This window comes from Blennius ocellaris (assembly GCF_963422515.1).
Source record: "Blennius ocellaris genome assembly, chromosome: 2".
NCBI classification, from domain to species: Eukaryota; Metazoa; Chordata; class Actinopteri; order Blenniiformes; family Blenniidae; genus Blennius; species Blennius ocellaris.
Genome location: NC_137651.1, coordinates 20,711,546 through 20,729,438, shown reverse-complemented (window position 1 = coordinate 20,729,438; position 17,893 = coordinate 20,711,546). Strand labels below are relative to the sequence as shown.

At 41.4% G+C, this 17,893-nt stretch overlaps 1 protein-coding gene across 2 annotated transcripts in view; it reads left to right on the top strand.

Annotated features, from left to right (window-relative positions):
• The window catches only part of LOC308135522 (SPRY domain-containing SOCS box protein 4-like), a 63,743-nt gene that overhangs the window by 24,008 nt on the left and 21,842 nt on the right, over positions 1-17,893 (top strand). The window contains exon 3 of one of the 2 annotated variants that reach the window (XM_080503570.1): positions 5,482-5,559. The exons of the other annotated variant lie outside the window; for it this stretch is intronic. The gene's annotated coding sequence lies outside the window, so the exon portion shown is untranslated. The remainder of the gene's footprint in view (positions 1-5,481; positions 5,560-17,893) is intronic. 2 annotated transcript variants of the gene reach the window in all.

Here is a 17,893-nt window from a genome sequence, read left to right as displayed (position 1 = left end):
GTCCCGGGCATGGAGGCAGCTTTACTGTGTGCTGTCTCCATCAGAAAAAAGAGCTTTCTCAGAGTGAGTTGGCGTTGGCTCCGACTCGCAGCTCGATGTTGCCAGCGGATTCCTTTCCTGAGTAAATGGAGACGGCAAACTGGCGCTCCGCCTCGGCTGCTGGGCGTGTGCGCCTCGTCTGAGGAGCAGGAAGTCATTTGGACAAATGGGCCCATTATTGACCCGACCGCTACCTTGACCGACGAGGCTCTTTGATCTGCAAGTTGTAAAATCGCCCATCCGCTTCACGGGCAGATGAAAGGAGGATGGTTTAAATGTTGCATCGTCATCATTGTTGTGCAGCTTGTTTCGTCCGGCTTTGTTGCCGTTGAGGTGCGAAGGCGCTGGGTACCAAAACTTCCTCCTGAATTTTCTAGCTGGAGGGGAGAATGTAACCTCTCACTTCTCTTCCTCATGACAATTCTCTTCAATATACATTTTTTTATCCGTTACTCCTCCTTTCTACCTCCTCTCAATATTTCTGCCTCAAATTCAGGCCCCGTTTACACAAAATGTTTGCTGCGTTTTGGGGCGTCTGTTTACACCACGATAGTGCTCGGAGCAACTGGAAACTGTATTAACTTTATAGTTTACAGTCCATATACTCGCTATTGTTAATGTTTATAGTGTATTGTGCACTCCGTGTATGTGTGCGTGGTTCCATGACGTCAAAAACTCGAGGGGTGGCATGCTTAACTACATAGTTTTTAAAACCCAAAGCATTTGTGAAACAAAAAACACCAAAACATTGCGTTTTCACTGGAAACGTCGTCGTGTCAACTGGGCCTCATAAAACCGTCTCGCCCTGCCTTCTCCAATCTTCACTTTGAGGTCATTCGGCGTTTTGCTGTCGCAGTATACCTTGAATGAACAAGACAGTCCTGCACCTTTGGCGTGGGTGTTGTTGAATCTGTTATGAGAGTGAAAGCCGCAGTGTCTTTTCTTCTCGCCTGAGTTAATTTCAGCCAAGTCATAGTGTGTTTTAATGTATGTAGAATTCTGCACGAAACACTCCTAAGGCTAAAGAGGGCAGGCAGGCGAGGAATGCTGTTGTTCACTGAGGAGGGGAGGTAACAAGTGAGGAACGGCCTTTCTGCTCTCTCCCGGGAGAAAGATGAGCAGGAGAGGAGCTGCATGGATGCATAGGTAGCGAGTGGGGGAGGGTGTCAAAAGCAGGGGAGGGAGGTGAGGCTTGGATGGGGTTGTTTGCTTGGATAAAAAACATGAACAATTTTTTTTTTTTTTTGCTGAGCCTTATGAAGCAAAAAGCCACCATTGGTGAACCATTAATGTGCACCATAAGTCTCTTTTGTAGCAAAAAAACAAACGATCTTTCCCCTCACTTGTTTAACTAAACAAATGTACATTATCCTTCCGATTGCTTTGTGGTTTCCTAAGTGCCTATAGCATCTTGCTCATACTGATTCAGTAATCAGACGTTTTTTTTTTTATTATGGCTGCTTTTGTGGCGGCACCCCAAATGATCCAGAAAAAGCAATATTTGTCTTTCTTTCATTCCGACTATTTAACCCAGCTAGTTGTAGTTTTAATGAGGATCTGCTTCAAAGCAGTTTCTCATGAATGTGTTTAATATCAGTCAGCAGCTTCAGAAGTGTGCATTTCACTTCTGATCCAAGAATTTGCAGAAAACCAAAGCTTTATCTCAAATGTGTTTTAAGTACACTAAATATATTTACTTATGTACAGGGTCTAAAGGACAAATGCAAGTAATGTCCTTCACTATTGACACGCCTCAATAAACAAGCAACAGATTGTTGAATAAGAAAACAAACTATGTGGAGTATTACAGGATTAACAGAGAAAAGACCATGGATTTTAAGGGTGTTTTTAAATACTATATTGATTTCTTGTTCACATGCCTACCATTTTTTGGTATTGACTATAAATCGCAGAAAAGAACACAACTTGCAATCAAGTAATGCAACTTTTTCTACATACTGTATATATCGAGTGATTTGAAGTCATTTATTATGATGTCCCAGGACTGTACTAGGCTTCAAATTCTGCTAAAATAAGATGCACTGTGCTCCTTTGATTAATTTCCTGAAGTCCTGACCTTCAATTTAATTAAGAGGAAGCAGATCTTGTGAGGTCGATGTCACAATGCCTATATTGCTATTTTAAAGTTGTCACTTACTCGGGTGCTTCTGTAGGGAGAGTTGTGGCACCGTAACTCCAACTAGTAGTGAACCGGTGTGTTACAGTTGAGTGGCGGCTTGTACTAGAATAAAATGCTAAACCTCCTTGGAATTGCTTCTGGTGCCGAGTAGCCATCACACTTTCTGCTTCTACTAATTATGCTTGGTATGTTTACGTGTCGCTAAAAATTTAAGCCGTGGAATGAGACGTTGTATTATTTATGTATTGGACAAAAGTCATTATAATCCAATGTGAAGACATTCGACTGTTTATGAATATAGCAATTCCAAGTCGCATAATGAGAGACTGTAGTGGATACAACTGCTCTGAAGGTCCAAATACAGTTTCTGGATTGTTGGTTTTGAGTAATGGTACAATTTCACAAATAGTCAAATTTTCATTACATATGACCAGTTGAATAAGCACCTTGACGAGGCCCACTTCTATAGTCCTATAGTCAGTTTCTTTTCAATTTCATTTTACAATCAACCTGTGGTCTTTAATGGGGGTGGGGGATGCCGATTTAAATAAAACTTCTTTGTTAAAACACTTTAAATTTCAATGTGGTGATGGGAGCTTCAATAAAGGCATATACTGTAAGAAGGCAACAAAGTCACCGACTAAAACAAAGGCATGACTTCTCTGGCTTCAGCTTGAATAAACTAGTTATTTTACTGCAATAATATACAAAGGTAAAAGAAGACAAGCTGCATGTCGGGAGTCTAAAAAGTGAAACATGTATTTGTGATAAAGTTAGAAATCAGTCTCTTTGAGTTGTTATACAAAATCGACTTGGTATTTTTGCTCTCTGAATGAACGTGCTCTTTCAAAGCTCTTGTGACTTTAGGTTTGAATGAACAGCTCGTGAAAAAGAGGCAGATATTCACTCAGGTCTGAATATCCTTTTAAAAACAAGGTCACTGGTTAACTGCAATAATAGATTTGCCCACTGACCGCTATAATGACAGTCGCAGGTCATCTCCGTTTAATGGCTGGGTGTATTTATTAATGGGCACAAAGTCTATACACAAGAACCTAAATCAAATGAAGGACAAAATGCCTCCAATCGGCAAGAGATAAACAAGAAGAAATCGTAAAAGACAACAGGTGGTGCTGGTGGATTAGTTTAGCTACGCAGAGGGACACTTGTCGGTGCGTCTTCTGGATGTCCTTCTATCATGTGAGATTATTTTAGCCGTGGAACCACACAACTGATGAATCTGTACCTTTGGCAAACATTGTTGTTGCATCTCAAAAACTAGTTTAATTCTAATAGTGAAAAGAATGGTGGTTCCAGTTAGCTGTGTCTGTATTTACATGTAGGTGGCAAAACAAATCACAGCAGAACAATCTTTGCTAGTTTCTGATTGTCACTGAGGTCATTTTTCCTTTTTGTACCTGCAGTGTTTATATAGCAGATTTATCAGAAGCCACATCACAAGTGTTCATGGGTGTGTTGGTCTTGGCATACAGTGATCTCATGGCAACAAAGACATTGTGCTGTAGTCCAACTTAATCCGGGTCTTAAGTTATCAGACAAGCATTATTTTTTAACCTTTAAACCAGTATGTCCCAACCTTTTTCCTTAAAGCCATCCCAGATTGTTTTTAAGGTCTGTGGATCCACTTTCTGCTCTCTAAATTTGCCAACACCTTACAAGGCAGTTAGATATTGGTCTACTATATGAAGACAATGCACAGTTCCTAAGGTCTGTTCTAGATATACAGAAAGTATAGTTTTTTTGTTTTGTTTTTTTCATATGTGGTCCTTTAAATCCACAAACTGTCTGGCAACAGTCGCCAAAAGAGGTTCCAGGCCTGTGGAACCCTGCTCTAGAATATTGCTCACAGAAAGACGAAAGTGATTTGAACATGATCAAACTCCCTGCTCCCTGCTTCTAGCGGAATTGGCTCTGGAGGAGGGTGACCAAACTTTGATTTCCAATAAATGACAATTTGTCACAACACTCAACAAAGTGTCTGACTTCCTGTGCAAAGTGTTTGTCTTTGTAATTGCAGACTTAATAGTCTCTTGAAACGCAATGAAAACTGGACATTCTCCAGATTGTATTGGAAAGAGTTACCCTAAATGCTCATTACTTAAGTATTCGGTAGAGCAATTGCTCACCCTTGTCTGCCATTGTCAACACCATTTTCATTTAAACGTCTCAAGTGCAATTGAATTTTGCTGTTTCCACTTCAAAACTGTCTTGCGTCCATTCACCAAGCTGAAAAAAACAATTAGTCATTCCTTCGACTGCCAATATACAATTGGCAAAACCCCAGAAAGGAGGCATTACTTCTGATTTCCGCTATCACAAGGCAACAATTGTCACAATGGTGACTGTACTCATTCCTGAAAGCAGGATTCCGCACAGTTGGATCTACTTTCTTTTGAAATACTTCCAACATGTATAGATCCACTAATGCCCTCACAGTATAAAGTGCACATGGCTCCGAAATGCATTTGCAGATCACTCTCTGCCGGTTTATATGACATTGATCAATTAAAAGCCTGAGCAGACCTCCTATGGAACATGCAGTGGTGTTTTACAAACATCATTAAAGTGGGCTTCGACATTGAAGTTTTCCTCCTTGGGAACATCATTATTGAGATGTGGTCCAGTTTGAAAAGACGAACAGCCTTATCCTCAGGGGGGGGAACTGCAACGTGACCTGATTGGGTCGATATCGACTGCATGCTTGAGCAGCAGCTGCCATTATCCATTCAGTGTAACGCCAGTCAAAAGCTCTCCAGATTAGATTTTGGTCTCAAATGAATTGATTATGGAGCAATGCACTTCCAAGGGCGCTTGACACTTTGCCCAACATGTTCTCCTCATCTGGCCCGGCGTCTTCTGGCAAAGTGGAAATGAGCTTTTAATTTAGGAGAAGCGTGTGTGCGCGCCCACATTTCTTCCCGGCGTCGCGCCGTCCTCGCAGGAGAACAGTCAGTGCAGAGAGTGGGTGGTTTCAGCGCTGCATGGGAAAGACTTTAGAGCGTGCTCGCCTCGGAGCCCTCCCCTTCTCTCTCTTTCTCGCTCGCTCTCCCTCCCTGTCCAGCAGCTGTTTTCCTGTCTTAGCTGTGAACTGCAGCCAAGCGGTTTCTTTTTTTCTTTTTTTTTCTTTCTTCCTCCCCTCATCCTCGCGTCACAAGCAGGAAACTCACAGACTTACCGACATACGCAAAAATCACACACTCCGGTCTAGTGTCTCTGTCCTGTCCCACACTCGTCTGGCTGCTGACCTCATTTCTTTTTTCTTTTTTTTTTTGGGACTACAGACCGAGGAGCGAGTATTCCCGCTCTCCTGCTCGGTGTGTTCACATCGCCGTGTGACTGCTGGTAGAAATACTTTCATGGTAAGATGCGTCCTCCCCTCTCTCGGGACACTCGTGTCTCTTGACTTCTTGTTTGTTATCATCTCTATCGCTTAGATTGCTGTGAGGCTTTTCCCGCACTGACAGTTTCTTTCATGGTGTCCTCGAGAAAGTCTCGGTACAATTGACAAACTTGGTACATGTTTGGAATGTAAATTACCATGGCAGTGATTTCTGTGAGGCTTTACCTCAAAGAAATTAACAAACGAAAAAAAAAAAGCCCATTGCCGTCTGGTTTTCAGATATTTTATTTGGTAAGAACGTGAAATTTAAATGTACTTTAACACCTGTTTGTTGACTGTGTTGAACCACCCGGTCCTGCTCACGGTGGGAGCCAGCACGGGGCCGTCGGTGTTGGGTCTCTCACACGTGAGTGGCTGAAGGGTGGGAGGGAGAGACACATGCTTGTGGACCTGCTCTATTGTGTTGGCCTGCTGGCAAGAAGGAAAGTGTTTCTTACTGAGGGTGTAAACAGCTCCCTAACTCACAGTTTGGATCGGATCATGGATTTTAAGCAGGGATTGAATGGCTTTTTCAGATCAGCAAGGAAAAAAAGAAAGAGGATTAGGTCAGAACCTGGCAAGACTGTTTTTGAAAGAATTTTGCTTGTGATTTCCATTAATCCATTCCCTTTCATACCTACTTTAAGGAGGGCTGAGGTTTGGATTGAACCTTTTTGCTATGAGCCTTCTGCTATTCTTCTAAAACTAAAACCATAGCTTTTGTTTTTTGAAATGGGAACAAGATGTTTTCAGTTTCTGATGTGATGCAGTCGTTTCCTTGTGCCGATGTCAGTATTTGCAATGTTTCTCAGCTGATGAAGCAGAGATCAGTGTGTCGTTTCAGAAAATACCAGCGAGAGAGAATGTGTTTCGACTGAAAGTACTTTTTCTTAGTTTGAAGCGGTTTGCAGCAGGAGTTCTTGGCAAGATAGACTGGGGGGGGGCTTCTCATATGGAGAACCATAAAATAAAGTGAGACACAACCTCTCTCTTATACACATGAGTGTTCTGTTCCATTACACAATGGAGGGAGTAGTTTTTCCTTGATAGTTCTTCGAATTGTCCGATTGGAAAACTCCTCGATTCATATAAAATTTTTAATTTAAACATCCTTAGAAGAAGGGTGTCTTATAGACTGTGCCTGTGTTTGTGGCCTGGAATTTGAAAGAGAGGGTGTTTGTTTGAAGTTTAATCCTTGGAGTTTGACCTTTAACCCCAAAACTGCTCCGATTGTCCCAAATCGAACATGCAGATCACATGACTGGATGTTTTGAGTCTAGAAGCTAACAGCCAAACCACAGAACATGTATGCTTCACATATGTTTGAGACCAATGTCCAAAACCGAGGTTGTTACACTCTCCATTTTAATCATTCATTTCCATATTGGCGACAGATTTTCATTTTTAAAAAACAAAAACCATCATTGATCACAAAGAATTTAGAGAAATATCTGAATAGTTTTCTGTATTCATAATGGATTGATCGATGGACGGGTGGAAGAAAGACGAAAAAAGTTGAACGACTGTACGTCAGGTTGTTTTAGGGGAAGAGGTGCTTTCAAGAGGTTGATTCACTTTTAAAACACTTGCACAGGTCTGTGTTTTGCAACTTGATGCTTGAGCTGAGTTATTGATTTTCCACGTGTCAGGAAACAAAATGGTAAAAATCAGTGCCCGAGTGAGGAAATAGGTCTCCTGCTACGTATAAAGCTTTTTACCCAGCCCTTGCTTTGCGTCTCAGTATCTCCTGAGTTGGAGTCAGAGATATCCCGTACATTGCGCCCAGAAACAGTTTTCACCCGTTATCACCATACATCACGCAGTGTGAGACGGAGCTGATATATTCTTTCAACACTGGCAGTGTGAGATTCAGGGGCCAGGAGATAAAAAAAAAATAAAAAATCCCAGCGTCATTGTGTTTGGTCCACTTCTACTGCCCTTCTGCTTCCAAACTGTAAGCGAACAATAAACACAATGCGGCCACAGCGCTGCCACTTTCATGCATCACAAGTCCTACACAGAGGAGCAGATTGTGAAGCCCGTCGTCACCAGAGTTGAACGGTACCGACATGAGATGCTGAGTGTGGCAAATTGAGCCGAGTTTTTATTGGTTGCACGGAGCTCACTCGTCTGGAGGTGGTTTTGTTGAGAATGAGGCTCAAGAAGAAATACGGCCTGAGATAAACATACCCAGGATGACGCTCTGTTACCTGGGTTAACTTACCCCGACATGCGTGATCCTGATCAGCGGTGACAACTCGGTACTTCAATCCAGGGTTTTTCCACCGGGATCAATGCACGTTCACATGAAAGGGGCAGAGTTTGAAGCGTCTGACCAACCACACGCAGAGAAATCCTGCGGAGCAGCTTATTTTCTATAGAGGAGCAATTATTACCTGAAAATATGGAGAATTTAAACACATTCACCAGGCTAAACACTGTTGCCACAGCCAGAAACGTCCAGACTTGTTCATGCATGACTTCCAGATTATACGGCATTTCATTTTCATTTATATATTTCCACAATTTCACACACATAATTGCAGATGCAACCCTCTTGGTGCTAAACGGACTTGGGGACAAGTCAAGAAGGAAAAACATTCTTCAAAGCCTCAGTGATGAGGATTTATTTTATTATGTGAAAAAATTGCTCTAAAAGCTCTCTCTCTGTGCCCATGCATCTGTGTTTTCATAAAAAAAAAAAAAAAAGACAACCAAAATGCCTGGTGTCATTTTGGTTGTCATCGATTTCAACGTTTCTGAAAATCCAAAAGCAATACATTTTCACTTGAAACAAAGTATATGTACGTAATGGACATTCAAACCAAGACATCATCTTTAAATTGGTCTCACACAGAGTAAGTTACATTTGTTGGTAGGAATGTACTGATGATGGTTTCAGAAGCTGCTACAACAGTTGTGACGTCAGATCCTGTACATTCCCATTCAGAAACACTTGAGTGTCTCCATGACGCAGGAAACGCATTATGCAGGGATTCACAGTTTGTTATGCCATTAAAACTGGAATGTGGCTAAAATGGAGGTTTTCTCTTCATTTGTCACAGTGTCTGTGCCAAACAAAGCTCCTCTGCCGAATCTCCATCATGGGTTTGGATGAATTTAGCACACTGTGACTTGTGGTTCAGTATTACTGGAGTAGTGTAGGTCAGTGGTGGCTCAGATGCTTCAGGATCTCTCACTGATTTTGCTTCAGCCTTTAAAATAACTAGAAAATCCAACACTAACAGCTACATTTTTAGCTTTTTTTTTTTCATTTTTATTTTTTTTTTCCCCTCATATGTGCTTCACCAGTTCCCAGCATCATTACACAAGGAACCATTTGACTTTTCTTTGTTAATTTTCTCTTTATTTTTGTACATTAGACTTTAGTTGCTGGTTATGATCCTTGATATTATTATACAGAACTATTTCTTATAAGAAGCATCGACATCCAGATTGTACAGCGTCTTCCTCCAACTTAGTTAAGACTCGACTCATTTTTGCAGTAAAGCCTTCCGCGAGACTTATTTGACGGAGAAACAAACATTTTCACTATACTGACCTAACAGCCAGGTGAAATGTTCAGAATAAGAAGCAGAGACTCGGCTGGTAAAAGGCAACAGTAACTGGCACCAGAGCTCCTCTTACTTTGGTCTTTACTTAAATTGTGTTGTCAGCATTTTTTCTTCTGTATTTTGGGTTGGTTGTGTTGCCAAAGAGAGAATTCAGGAAGCTTAGATGGGAATAAACTGCGTAACTTCATGTTGTCAGGATACAGCGAACGTCAATGTTTCAAAGCAGGTCGTTTCCATTAAGCTTCCACGCCACACCGTCCTCTTAAGACTTATCCTCAGCTCCTGTCGGTACAGCTTCACCTTGTTATTGCATAAGGTAATAGGTCCCTTTGTATATTGATGATTACTCAGTTTTTGTGGACTTTATGAACCCGTACACCCATTGTTACCGCAAGGAAAATAACGTAAATGAATAAATGCGAAAGTGTACAATAAGGAACACACAGTGAATTCCAGAATTATTGTCGCAACATCAACATGCACAACATACATACTGAGATCGAATTGTGTTTTCAAGTATGTGCATGATACAAAAGGATCATTTTAACTTTGAAAGAAAGAAAAAAATGGAACCTAGTCAAAATCTGTATATATTAGAGACACAACAAAAACAGTTATTTGGAAAAATACTAAAGCGCAAAGACTTTAACATCATCTGTAAGTGTTTGTATTGATCACATGTTCACTCAACATCATGATCAACCTCTGCAGGATGTTTTGGGGTCTTTTCAATGTGATTCTTAGAAACAGAAAAAAACCCCAGCTTGATTAAACTTGTGATGTAATCCACAGCAATTGTTAATGTGGAGTTCACAAAGAAGAAAAACCATCACACCTGCTTTCTAAAATCAGTTAATCACTTGAGATGATAATAATCACACTAATCACTTCTTCTTTGGCACTTTTACATAAAGTCTTAAAAGGCTGAGGCTCTTAGGAAGGCCTTTGTGAAGCCAAACTGGCAGAAAAGCCCAATCTCACCACCATAGCAAACAGTAATCCTTCAATATGAAAGCAGTCGATATTAAGTTGTTATGTGCGCACCACGGCCGTAGTAAATAGTTCTTTTGCTCATGCTTAATCGATGGACACATGTGGCCTCCAGAGTGTCATGACTCCCAGTCCATATTCCTCTGTGACTTGGGAGTTTTCGAGTTGAGAATCAACTCGAAAACTCTTAAAGCTTAATTACAAAAACAGCCAACCACACCAACTGGCCTGGGACTACGTTGCTTTTAGTGCCTCTGTTGTTTCCGTGGAAACGGACATGGTCTTCAAAACATTGTGGTGTCAACTCCAACATTTTCGGAAGCAAACACTGTGTTTTCACTTGAAATGTTGTCATACTAATATCCTCATACCAAGACTTATCCCCACTGTGATCTCTGGCGCGGCGCCCCCACAAGGCTGCTCTGAGCCACTGCTTTAGCGTTCATGAATTGCAACTGTATTGTGTCCCTCGTTTGCCTCATTTTCATTTAAAATGAGAACTATAATTGCCTAAAATCCTTAATATTGAATGGATTCTCTCAAAAAGAAGTTCTACTGTGGGGCATTTGCTTGCTTTTAGTTCTTACATTGAGGGTTTTTCTGGTGCGTCACTTTGAAAAAGATGCTGTCCAGAGAGGACTCGGGTCCGTGTTTCCGCAAAGTGTTCCACCTCATGCAAATCACGTTCCCTACACTGGTTGAGACTCTAAAATACCTACGCCTCATTAGAGAACTAAGAGCTTTTCTCCTTACCATAATACTCTCACGTGCAACGTGAAGATATTTTCACCCGTGCGTCATGTGATGACTCAGTGGATTTTATTGGTGCATTTTATTGACCGGTAGCACAGATGGTTAAACAATTTGAAACAATCTGCAATATTTATCTAATTTAATCTACAGTATTTCCTTAAGAGGGTCCCTCTATTCGGGTGGAGAAGAAAAGCTCGCATGCATGCAAAAAACGACACACTTATGATATAAGATTAATGTGACATATTTCAAAAACCCAGCCTTGTTTTGACAGGGATATCGATTTAAAGTCTTAATTATTTGGGTTGTGAGGCTGTGACTTTCTAGATGGATTGACCTGTGCTGTCTTTTTGACGCGTCATCTCCTGCCATCATTCTCTTTACGAGGGTTCACAGGACCACCTGTCACTCGCCCGGACTATCAGCATCTCTCTCCTTCACGTTCCTCCTTTACCTCTCCTTGGCGCTCATGGCTGACACTCCTCGTCAGCTCTGACCTTCTTCACAGCCAGCGTTTCCTCCGTGCTCTCACCGAGCCGCGTCGCTTTACTCCTTATCTCTGTGGCCGTCCGTGAAAGAAAGACCGAACCATGTCTGTCTGTCTGTCTTTTAGCTGTACCTTATTATCTGTACCACACGTGTGACACGGGCAGATAATGGGAAGAGCCTGTGGCAGCGTTCTTCACTTTCGGGACATGGGCGGACGATCTTCCAGCCAAAGAAAATCTCCCTATGTCTCTGTGAGAACGAATGACATGTAGGAAGAACGTGACCGCTGTTGAATCACCCATACGTTGACTGACACAAACAATTATTTTGACTTGTATGTATGTTTTTTGTCTTTATTTACTCAAGGAAACTTGCCAATCTTTGTTTTATTTCTGCTATCCAAATATGGGAACGAGCTGATTTTGCCCTGTCGCCAATCCCAAAAACTTTCAAGAGGTCACTATTGGCTTTAAGGAAATTCTGGGGGAAAAAAATAAGTTTTTTTTCTCTAACATTTCTTATTCCAAACAATCAATCATTGATATAACCGGACTCCCGGTTTGCAGCTGTTGATTGCTATTGCAGACATTATTTTTGTGTTCACGCTACAGCTGTGATTTATAGCTCTCTATAAGAGTATCGGGGCATGCCAAATATGCCGTGTTTTTCAGGAAATAATCTCCGCTTTCCGCAGCTGTTGGAAATAATATTTTCCTTTGAAGGGTTTAGGATTGCCCGGACCAATTTTCAAAATGAATCCAGTTCCTGAATCAGCTGCCTCAGTACTTTCAGTGATCAGGTGGTATGCTGAATAGTGACGGTTGTTTTGTCGCATTAAATGTTCACATGGGTCAAACACCGCTTTTAATTTGAAACCGCACAACAACCACACTCCAAATGGTTAAAAGTAGATCATTTTAACACTGACTGTTGAACTTGTTTCTGGCAGTCCTTCCTGGATGGAGTTAAGGAGATACTTTGAGATAATATGCACAAATCACACACACTTTTTTTTTTTTTTTATTAAATCTGGACAAGTGAGGCAGCAAATGATTTCGCTGTTGGTTCCTCCGTTGTCGTGGAAACGATTGTACATATTTGTGGTCTGCTTCTGAAAGGGCCTTCAATATGGGATGTCCTTGTCATGCCGTGCGCCGGGTTTCAAATGCAGCCTTCAAAGGATGCAGCTCCTGGACGTTTTTCATGGAGTTTGAACCCAGAATAGACGTCAACTTATGTGATCTGTATCGGCTGTGCATATTTCATCTTCGCTGAGATTTCTACCGCTGTTTTTTCTAATGCTTGCTGAGCGCCTGAATGTCAAAGCCATTGCAGTCTACATGATATTTTCACCATTGAATTGAGTATTATGTGGTCCTTAGATTGATGTTGCTAACCTGCAGCAGCCATCCTCATAATTGCATCTGTGATTGGCAACTCGTACTCCAGAATATTTCATTGACATTTGAAAAGGAGCTCGGGTGTTTTTACAGTTTGAAAATGAAAACTTGAGTCCAATGTTACTCTTTTTTCCCAACTAAATATTTAAGTGATTTGAACCTAATCTGGGTCTGTTAATTAGCACCAAATGTCCAAACCTTTCTATTTCCGGAGTTGTGCTTCATATGGCCTCATTGTAGCAGATGACACAGTTGAATCGGTCGGACTCTGTCACTGTTTGCTCATCTTGGAGATATTAGCCAGCGTGTCACAGTACCCCGATCACTTGTTTGTTTGTTTTTCTGCAGATGTCATTGATCAAGGGCTCAGTGGGGTGTGTGTGTGTGTGTGTGTGTGTGTGTGTGTGTGTGTGTGTGTGTGTGTGTGTGTGTGTGTGTGTGTGTGTGTGTGTGTGTGTGTGTGTGTGTGTGTGTGTGTGTGTGTGTGTGTGTGTGTGTGTGTGTGTGTGTGTGTGTGTGTGTGTGTGTGTGTGTGTGTGTGTGTGTGTGTGTGTGTGTGTGTGTAGGGGAGCACAGCTTGTAGTGTGGATCACGCAGCTGGGGGGGGGGGGCTGATTGGGAGCTTGATATCTGGCAGCTGGAGGTACTTTTTGATGTCAGCAGCTCAGAGCAGAAATGGCATCAAATATTCCCAGAGGGGTTTTATTTTTTATTTTTTGGGGGTTAGGGTCCCTCCACCATGGTCCACAATCCAAACCATTGTGCTGCCACACTCTCTCCATCGATCCTTCTACCCTTCAGTTCTGTCCTAAAGTAATAGATGGTGTCTTTATGGGAAGTTATTCAACATTGGCACAAAGCACCACTTTTAGTCAATGAACCAATTACATTATGGAAATCAAAGTTGTAAGATCATTTTGACCTATACGTCAATTTTTTGTTCAAGCAAGTCTTTATATTCCACAATTCTCATGACCTCAGTGGTAGGGCGATAAATCCATTCTATATTGTATCACAGAACAAAACCTCATGTGTTACAATGTAGTTTTTAATATTTCAAGCAATGCAGCAAATGCCATCTAAGTATGTGTGTAGAAATCCAAATTTTTTTCTTTATTTTATGTTGACAGCAGCACCTTGGTTAAAGTAATAAATCAACACCTGTCATGGAAATGATATACTGACATGTTTAAAAATGTCATATCATTGTTAGCATTAATGTCACCTACTATCCTGAGATGTGTACATACAATAACAATGTGACCTTCCTAAACGGTCTTTACTATATATTTTCTGTGAGTGAGCCCTGACAATGCTCCACACTCGCTCCTCTTTACCCCCGTGGGGCTCCTGATCGCCATCGACATCAACTCATTCCTCCAGCTGCAACTGAGGTGAACTGGGTTCTTTGAAGTTCTCTCATTCCCAGTGGAGAAACCTGTCAAATGGTCACAGCACTGGAACCCTTCCTCATCCATATCCTGTCAGTCACATCATGGGTTGATATGTCCTGCTTCCAGCGTTGATTCACAGGAAGGAAGTGGTTCCCATGTAAACCCGTCAGTCTGCCGCAGCTACGCCGACAAGCTGATTTGTTTATGGACTGAGACCGTCAATGATCAACCTCAGACTTGCATCTAATGGGGAGGTGAACCACACCAGTGAAATAAGTAGGCCTTTCTATCACAGAGGTTCTTACCATTACAACAACCCACAGGTTGATCCAGAATAGTTCAAAGAGCCTTCACGGAACCTTCAAACTAACTTGAACAAGTGCTTTCTGGAGGTCGGTGTGTTCTCCTAGTTGAGTTTTAAGGAGTTAAAAAAAAAAAAAAAAAAAATCTAGGAAGTGCAAGGAAGATTTTTACAAGGACACAGATATATGTATGTTTGAATTTATCATGGAAGTATAATTGAGACCAATACAACCCAGCCACTACACTTGCAGTGACATTTCATCTTGGACTATTATAGAAGTGGATCGATAGACGGCAACAAATTGACTTCATATTCAGAGATGGAGTGTGCCGTCCATCCCTCTCTGCTGCCTACTTATTTGAAAATTAATTGGAAGCTCTGACTTTGGAGGGCAGTCTTCTGCTTTGTAGTTTCTCTCATCATACTGTTGTCGTCTTGGTCCCTATGAATCACTCCTGTCTCTGCCGCGCCCCCCTACCCCCCTATTGTTAAGCCTGGTATCTCCGCCACTGACAGCTCAAGCTTGAGAAATTGCCATCAACCCGTGTGCATGAGGGAGCACTCGGCGCTCCAGCGTTACTCGTGCACACTTTCATAAATGCCAACTGATCAGCAGATAGTGAGTGATCACGATGCATTGTGTGAATAAATGTTGCTGTATGATAAATAGCTATCTCCTTCATCCCGGGATAGCTTCACGCCACATCTTTGGGGTTGTAATTACAATGGAAAGGGAGAGCTTGTCTGCCTTTATGGTTAGAAGTTCGTGTGCTACATACAACTTTGACTGCAGCTTCTTGCTAAAACAACTCAGTCTGGTGTGTTATTCTTGTCAGAGCTGTGGCCCATTTATCATCCCTGTTTTGTTTTTATACTGCTGGAATTGGCAATATATTCAATTTGGCATTTTGAAACAGCAACAAGAAATTTAAAAAAAAAAAAAATGTTGGGATGTTTTTGTTGCTCGGCATTGCAGCCAAAATTATTGACAGCTGCATCGCAGAATATATTTGCATATAATGGAAAGATTTTGTTTTGTTGTTGTTTTTTTCTGCCACAATTAATTACAGTAAGTTACTGTCTGATTCTTTTAATTGGGATTGTTTTGGTGGGAAGGTTTGATAAGAGGTTTTGGAAAGTGAACTATAACTCTATGATCCTCTATATCAGGGGTAGGGAACCCCGGTCCTCGAGAGCCATAGTCCTGCACATTTTGCATGTCTCCCTGCTTCAACACAGCTGATTGCATGAGCACACTCGTTATCTGGCTTTGTGCTGAACATGGTGATGAACCATCAGGACGTTCAGTGGAGGGAGATGTGGAAAACGTGCAGGACTATGGCTCTCGAGGACCAGGGTTCCCTACCCCTGCTCTATATGAAGAATCCTCTCATATTATGATCAAATGTTGTATTTTCTTTTTATTATTCTATCAATCAATAGATTGATTTAGAATCACTAAATACTCAATCCCACTTGTTGTTGTTGTTGTGGTCCAGAGGTTAAGGTGATGGACTAGAAATCCATTGAGGTCTCCCTGCATTGGTTTGTATCCTGCCGACAATATTGCCAAGAACTTTTGTACAGAATTTTTACCGAATGACTCCCCTTGATTCTGTTGTGGCTCGGTTGGTAGAGTAATCAACTCTGTTAGAAGGCCGTCGCTTTGACTCCCCATCTCCCCCTGTCCACATGTTAAAATGTCCCAGAGCAAGCCATTCAACCCCAAATTGTGAGTGCGTGTGTGAACGGGTGAATGTGATTAACAGTGTGTAGTGCTTTGGGCACCGCTCCGGCGGTGGAAAAGCACAATATAGGAGAAATCCAGTTTACCATTTTAGCAATATGGCCTTTGAATTTTTATTGTGCTGACTAAATTACATCACTTATTTGTACCCATTTTAGATTTTGCATTTGTTATTGCATTCACAGCATGGATTTGACACTGTGGGTTTTGCATTGATTTTCTTGGTTTCGCATTATTTTTGGTTTTGGACTATTGTTGTGACTTTTATCTTTTATAGCTTTTCTAATCTTGTCATGCACCATTGAGGGTGTGTTGACTTGGAGTATCACCACCTGATTGGGTAGCAACACCCAGCAGGATGCTGGTGACTTTTATACGTTTTGCATTTTTAATTGTTGTTATAGTTTTTGCGTTGTGCTGAATTTCCAGGTTGAGTTGAAGCATCTACTTCACTTTTCAATACATTTTACAGCATAAAGGGGGGATGAATCTCATCTGTTTTGTACTTTCAGTCTTTTAATTAGTTGCAATATATTCCAGTCACACGGCATCTGCTCCCTCAATCCGGCACCCTCTCGGAGGGTCATCACCAGAGATCGTTGTGTTCTTTACTTGGAAGAGTCACACAGAGCTCATTCCCATGAAACTATAGGGGAGTGGTGGGGGGGGGGGGGGGGGGCTAGCAGGGATTGTGTATGGGAGAGAGCGATAGAGGACGTTGGGTAATTTCAGCACAGGAGACTCAACGGCTCAGTCAGACTGGGAATAACTGCACCTGTGTTTGAACAAACAGTAACTCGGGGCTGCTCAGTCTGCTCACTGTGAATGTGTTGCACTTTCCGATTGCGTTAGAAAATAGGCATTGCCTCACGTTGGTTTTCCCAAACAAGGAATGATTGGCTAATGAGGAGTGAATACTCAGTGAGTCAGCAGCAGGTTTCAGCAAATCCCTCAACCTGTCAAAGAGTTTCAGTTTTTAAAAAAAGGCTTGCATCTGGAAATAACTCGGTTCAGAATACTGTTGAGGATCTCTTCTCATCATACTTGTAGTTTTTCTTGGCTGTTGCCATAATCTCAATGGGTTGGCTGTCTAGACTGCTGACATTTCTTCTGTTGCATAGTTTCACTGTCAATTACTGTCGGTGAATTAAGTGGAAAACCTAGAGATGAGCACACTGAAACAAAGTCAAAAATAACATGTCTTATTTTTGGAGTTCTCGGCCAAGCAGAGTGGTTTCAAAACAATATGTGTCAGTTACTTTTTGTTTCATTGAGAAATGTATTACTAGTTGGAAAAAGGATCAAAAATCCTTCATTCCAAATTTTGTCTTATTGTATATCATGCACAAAAAGAAATGAAACCAAAAATGTGAGTTAAAAAGTTGCTCAATCAGGTTTTTGAAGCATCAGGGCATTTTCTGTGTAAGAGGATTAAATGTAAAATTTGAAAAGCTCGAACCATCAAATATTTGATAATTTTACTTGCAAAGAAAGTGACAGATTAATTCATCAACTTTAAAGCTGAAAGTGAAATCAAGTAATGTCATGTAAGCTTGTGAGATTTTCTTTTATTATAGTTAAATCACTGCTGTCTGTGTATTTGGGGAACTTTTGTATTGAAAGTGTTGATGGGATGTAAAGCTCTTCATACGCAGTGCCACA